This window comes from Pristiophorus japonicus, unplaced genomic scaffold, assembly GCF_044704955.1.
Source record: "Pristiophorus japonicus isolate sPriJap1 unplaced genomic scaffold, sPriJap1.hap1 HAP1_SCAFFOLD_33, whole genome shotgun sequence".
In the NCBI taxonomy this organism is placed as follows: domain Eukaryota; kingdom Metazoa; phylum Chordata; class Chondrichthyes; family Pristiophoridae; genus Pristiophorus; species Pristiophorus japonicus.
Genome location: NW_027253106.1, coordinates 4560476 through 4569392, shown reverse-complemented (window position 1 = coordinate 4569392; position 8917 = coordinate 4560476).

Here is an 8917-nt window from a genome sequence, read left to right as displayed (position 1 = left end):
TCTACACATCAGTCTGAACATCATACTACACATCATTCTACACATCATTCTACACATCATTCTACACATCAGCCTGCACATCATTCTACACATCATTCTACACATCATTCTACACATCATTCTGCACATCATTCTACACATCATTCCGCACATCTTTATTCTACACATAATTCTCCACATCTTCATTCTACACATCATCAATCCACACATCATCATTTTACACATCATTCTACACATCAATCTACACAACATTCTACTCATCATTCTACACGTCATTCTATACATAGTTCTACACTTCATTCTGCACATCATTCTACACATCATTATGCACATCATTCTACACATCATTCTACACATCCTTCGATACATTATTCTGCACATCACTCGACACATCTGTCTGAACAACATACTACACATCATTCATTTTGCACATAATTATACACATCATTCTGCACATCATTCTACACGTCATACCACGCATCATTCTACACATTATTCTCCACATCATTATACAGATCATTCTTCATATCATCCTACACATCATTCTGCAAATCATTCTGCACGTCATTCTACAAATCGTTCTACACATAATACTACACATCATTCTACACATCATTCCAGACATCATCATTCTGCACATCATTTTTCACATCATTCTACACATTATTCTGCACATCATTATACATATCATTATACATATCATTCTGCACATCATTCTGCACATCATTCTACACATCATCCTACACATCATTCTACAGATCATTCTACACATTAATCTGAACATCATTCTACATATCAGTCTGCACATCATTCTACACATCATTCTACACATCATTCTACACATCATTCTACACATCATTCAGCAAATCATTCTACATGTAATTCTACACATCATTCTACAGCACTCTACGCAACTTTCTACATATCATTCTACACATCATTCCACACATCATTCGACACGTCATTCTGCGTGTCATTCTGCACATCATTCTACACATCATTCTGCACATCATCATTCTGCACATCATTCTCCACATCTTCATTCTACACATTATTATTCCACACATCATCATTCTACATATCAATCTACACAACATTCTACTCATCATTCTGCACATCATTCTACACATCATTCTACACATAATTCTACACAACATTCTGCACATCAGTCTGAACATCATACTACACATGATTCTACACATCATTCTACATATCATTCTACACATCATTCCAGAGATCATTCTACACATCATTCTGCTCATCATACTGTACATCATTCTACACATCATTCTGCACATCATCATTTTACACATCATTCTCCACATCATCATTCTACACAGCATCATTCCACACATCATCATTCTACACATCATTCCACACATCAATTCACACAACATTCTACTCATCATTCTACACGTCATTCTACACATCATTCTGCACATCATTCTACTCATCATTTTACACGTAATTCTACACAGCATTCTACACATCATTCTACACATCGTTCTACACATCACTCTACACATCAGTCTGAACAGCTTACTACACATCATTCTACACATCATTCTACACATCATTCTACACATCAGCCTGCACTTCATTCTGCACATCATTCTACACATCATTCTACACATCATTCTCCAGATCATCATTCTTCCCATCATCATTCTACACATCAATCTACACATCATTCTACACATCATTCTTCACATCATTCTACACATCATTCTAAACATCATTCTACACATCATTCTAGACATAATTCGACACGTCATTCTACACATCATTCATTCAACCCATCATAGTACAAATCATTCTACACATCATTCATTCCGCCCATCCTTATACACATCATTCTACACATCATTCTATACATCATTCTACACATCATTCTGCTCATCATTCTGCACATCATTCTGCACATAATTCTACACATCATTCTGCACATCATTCCAGACATCATCATTCCACACATGATTCTTCACATGATTCATGCTACGCATCATTCTACACATCATTCTGCACATCGTTCTACACAACATTCTACACATCATTCTACACATCTTTCTACACATTATTCTACACCTCATTCTACACATCATTCTACACATCATCATTCTACACATCATTCTGCACTTCATTCGACACATCATTCCACAGATCATTCTACACATCATTCTGCGCATCATTCTGTACATCATTCTGCACATCATTCTGCACATCATCATTTTACACATCATTCTCCACATCATCATTCTACACATCATCATTCCACACATCATCATTCTACACATCATTCTACCCATCAATTCACACAACATTCTACTGATCATTCAACACGTCATTCTACACATAATTCTGTTCATCATTCTACACATCATTCTGCACATCATTCTACTCATCATTTTACACGTAATTCTACACAGCATTCTAGACATCATTCTACACATCGTTCTACACATCACTCTACACATCAGTCTGAACATCATACTACACATCATTCTACACATCATTCTACACATCATTCTACACATCAGCCTGCACATCATTCTACACATCATTCTACACATCATTCTACACATCATTCTGCACATCATTCTACAGATCATTCTACACATCATTCTCCAGATCATCATTCTACACATCATCATTCTACACATCAATCTACACATCATTCTACAGATCATTCTGCACATCATTCGAAATATCATTCTACACATCATTCGACACATAATTCGACACGTCATTCTACACATCATTCATTCTACCCATCATAGTACAAATCATTCTACACATCATTCATTCTGCCCATCATTGTACACATCATTCTACACATCATTCTATACATCATTGTACACATCAATCTGCTCCTCATTCTGCACATCATTCTGCACATAATTCTACACATCATTCTACATATCATTCCAGACATCATCATTCTACACATCATTCTTACATGATTCATGCTACGCATCATTCTACACATCATTCTGCACGTCGTTCGACACAACATTCCACACATCATTCTTCACATCATTGTACACATCAGGCTGCACATCATTCTACATATCATTCTACACGTCATTCTACATTTCATTATACACGTAATTTTACACATCATTCTACATATCATTCGACACATTATTATACACATCATTCTACACATCATTCTACACATCATTCTACAAATCATTCTACACATCAGTCTGCACATCATTCTACACATCATTCTACACGCCATTCTAAATTTCATTCTACACGTAATTTTACACATCATTCTACATATCATTCTACACATCATTATGCCCATCATTCTACCCATCATTCTACACATCATTCTACACATCATTCTACACATCATTCCACGCACCATTCCACACATCATTCTACACATCATTCTACACACCATTCCACACATCATTCGAAACATCATTCTGCGCATCATTCTGAACCTCATTCTACGCATCATTCTGCACATCTTCATTCTACACATCATTCTCCACATCATCATTCAGCACATCATCATTCCACACATCATAATTCTACACATCATTCTACTCATCATTCTACACGTCATTCTACACATCATCCTAAACTTCATTCTGCACATCATTCTACATATCATTCTGCACATCATTCCACACATCATTCTACACATCATTCTACTACACTCTACACAACATTCGACACATCATTCTACACGTCATTCCACTCATCATTCTGCACATCATTCTACACATCAGTCTGCACATCATTCCACACATCATTCTACATGTTATTCTACACTACATTCTGCACGTAATTTTACACATCATTCTACATATCATTCTACACATCATTATACACATCAATCTGCACATCATTCTACACATCATTCTACACATCAGTCTGAAAATCATACTACATATCATCCTACACATCATTCTACACGTCATTCTACACATCATTTGCACACCATTCCACACATCATTCTACACATCATTCTTCACATCATTCTACACATCGTTCTAAACATCATTCTACACATCATTCTACACATAATTCGACACGTCATTCTACACATCATTCATTCAACCCATCATAGTACTAATCATTCTACACATCATTCATTCCGCCCATCCTTATACACATCATTCTACACATCATTCTATACATCATTCTACACATCATTCTGCTCATCATTCTGAACATCATTCTGCACATAATTCTACACATCATTCTACACATCATTCCAGACATCATCATTCCACACATGATTCTTCACATGATTCATGCTACGCATCATTCTACACATCATTCTGCACATCGTTCTACACAACATTCTACACATCATTCTACACATCTTTCTACACATTATTCTACACCTCATTCTACACATCATTCTACACATCATCATTCTACACATCATTCTGCACTTCATTCGACACATCATTCCACAGATCATTCTACACATCATTCTGCGCATCATTCTGTACATCATTCTACACATCATTCTGCACATCATCATTTTACACATCATTCTCCACATCATCATTCTACACATCATCATTCCACACATCATCATTCTACACATCATTCTACACATCAATTCACACAACATTCTACTGATCATTCAACACGTCATTCTACACATAATTCTGTTCATCATTCTACACATCATTCTGCACATCATTCTACTCATCATTTTACACGTAATTCTACACAGCATTCTAGACATCATTCTACACATCGTTCTACACATCACTCTACACATCAGTCTGAACATCATACTACACATCATTCTACACATCATTCTACACATCATTCTACACATCAGCCTGCACATCATTCTACACATCATTCTACACATCATTCTACACGTCATTCTGCACATCATTCTACAGATCATTCAACACATCATTCTCCAGATCATCATTCTACACATCATCATTCTACACATCAATCTTCACATCATTCTACACATCATTCTGCACATCATTCGAAATATCATTCTACACATCATTCGACACATAATTCGACACGTCATTCTACACATCATTCATTCTACCCATCATAGTGCAAATCATTCTACACATCATTCATTCTGCCCATCATTGTACACATCATTCTACACATCATTCTATACCTCATTCTACACATCAATCTGCTCCTCATTCTGCACATCATTCTGCACATAATTCTACACATCATTCTACATATCATTCCAGACATCATCATTCTACACATCATTCTTACATGATTCATGCTACGCATCATTCTACACATCATTCTGCACATCGTTCTACACACCATTCTACACATCGTTCTACACATCTACTTTGTAGATATCATTGTGCACATAATTCTACACATCATTCTAAACTTCATTCTGCACATCATTCTCCACATTTTTCTACACGTCATTTTACACATCATTCCAGACATCATCATTCTACACGTCATTCTTCACATCATTCATTCTACGCATCATTCTACACATCATTCTTCACATCGTTCTACACAACATTCTACACATCATTCTACAAATCATCATCGTACATATCATTGTGCACATCATTCTACACATCATTCTAAACATCATTCTACACATAATTCTGCACGTCATTCCACACATCATTCTTCACATCATTGTACACATCAGTCTGCACATCATTCTACATATCATTCTACACGTCATTCTACATTTCATTATACACATAATTTTACACATCATTCTACATATCATTCGACACATTATTATACACATCATTCTACACATCATTCTACACATCATTCTACAAATCATTCTACACATCAGTCTGCACATCATTCTACACATCATTCTACACGCCATTCTAAATTTCATTCTACACGTAATTTTACACATCATTCTACATATCATTCTACACATCATTATACACATCATTCTACACATCATTCTACACATCATTCTACACATCATTCTACACATCATTCCACACACCATTCCACACATCATTCTACACATCATTCTACACACCATTCCACACATCATTCGAAACATCATTCTGCGCATCATTCTGAACCTCATTCTACGCATCATTCTGCACATCATCATTCGACACATCATTCTCCACATCATCATTCAGCACATCATCATTCCACACATCATAATTCTACACATCATTCTACTCATCATTCTACACGTCATTCTACACATCATCCTAAACTTCATTCTGCACATCATTCTACATATCATTCTGCACATCATTCCACACATCATTCTACACATCATTCTACTACACTCTACACAACATTCGACACATCATTCTACACGTCATTCCACTCATCATTCTACACATCATTCTACACATCAGTCTGCACATCATTCCACACATCATTCTACATGTTATTCTACACTACATTCTGCACGTAATTTTACACATCATTCTACATATCATTCTGCACATCATTATACACATCAATCTGCACATCATTCTACACATCATTCTACACATCAGTCTGAAAATCATACTACATATCATCCTACACATCATTCTACACGTCATTCTACACATCATTCTGCACACCATTCCACACATCATTCTACACATCATTCTACGCACCATTCCACACATCATTCGAAACATCATTATGCGCATTATTCTGCACATCATTCTACCCATCATCCTGCACATCATCATTCTATACATCATTCTCCACATCATCATTCTACACATCATCATTGCACACATCATAATTATACACATCATTCTACACACCAATCTGCACAGCTTTCTACTCATCATTCTGCACGTCATTCTACACATCATCCTACACTTCATTCTGCACATCATTCGACACATCAATCTGCATATTATTCTGCGCATCATTCTGCACGTCATTCTACTCATCATTCTGCACGTAATTCTACACAGCATTCTACACATCATTCTACACATCATTCTGCACATCATTCTCCACATCAGTCAGGACAATATACTACACATCGTTCTGCACAACATTCTGCACATCATTCTGCACGTCATTCTACACATCATTCTACACGTAATTCTACACGTCATTTTACACATCATTCTACACCTCATTCTCCATATCACTCTACACATCAGTCTGAATTTCATACTACACGTCATTCTACACATCATTCTACACATCATTCTACACATCATTCTGCACATCATTCTACACAACATTCTACATTTCATTCTACACATCATTCTACACATCAAGCTACACATCATTCTACACATCATACTACACACGATTCGACACTTCATTCTTCACGTCATTCATAAAACATGTCATTCCACACATCATTCTACATATCATTCATTCTACACATAATTCTACACATAATTCTACACATCATTCTGCACATCATTCGAAACATCATGCTACACATCATTCCACTCATCATTCTACACATCATTATACACATCATTCTACACATCTTTCGATCTATCATCCTACACATCATTCTGCACATCATTCTACACATCAGACACATGATTCTAAAGATCATTCTGCACATCAATCTACACATCATTCTGCACATCATTCCGCACATCATTCTACACATCATTCTACACATCATTCTACACATCATTCGACACATAATTATACACATCATTCTACACATCATTGTGCGCATCATTCTACACATCATTCTACACATCATGCTGCTCATCATTCTGCACAATATTCATTCTACACATCATCATTCTACACATTATTCTACACATCATTGTAAACGTCAATCTGCACATCATTCATTCTACACATCATTCTAACATCATTCAACACATCATTCTTCACATCTTAAATTCTACATATCATTCCACACATCATTCTACAGATTATTCAATGCGTCTTTTCAGCACGTCATTCATTCTACACATCATTCTAAACATTATTCCACACATAATTGTGCACATCATTAATTCTACACATCAATCAACACATCATTCTACACATCATTGTGCACATCATTCTACATATCATTTTAACACATGATTCATTCTGCACATCATTGTGCACATCATTCTGCACATGATTCATCACATCATTCTACATATCATTCTACAAATCATTATACGCATCATTGATACAACACATCTTTAGACACATCTTTCTTCACATTATTCAACACAACATTCTACACATCATACTGCACATCATTCAATTTACACATCAAGCTTCACATCATTCTACATATCATACTACACATGATTCGCCACTTCATTCTACACGTCATTCATACTCCATGTCATTCCACACATCATTCGACATATCATTAATTCTACACATAATTCTAAACATCATTCTACACATCATTCTAAACATCATTCGACACATAATTCTACACATCATTCTACACATCATCCTACACATAATTCTGCACATCATTCTACACAACAGACACATCATGCTACACATCATTCTGCACATCATTCTGCATATCATTCTGCACATCATTCTGCACATCATTCTACACATCATTCTATACATATTTCTACACATCATTCTACACATCATTCCAGATATCATCATTCTACACATCTTTCTTCACATCATTCATTGTACACATCACTCTACACATCATTCAACACATCATTCCAAAAATCATTCTACACATCATTCTACACATCTTACTACACATCATTCGCCTCATATTATTTTGGACATCATTATACGCATCATTCTACATATCATTCTGCACATCATAATTCTACCCATCATTCTCCACATCATAATTCTACACATCATCATTCCACACATCTTTCTACACGTCAATCTACACATCACTTTGCACATCATTCAACACATCATTCTGCACAAAATTCTACACATCATTCTGCACACCATTCTACACATCAGTCTGAACTTCATTCTACACTTCTTTGTACACATCATTATGAAAATCATTCTACATGTC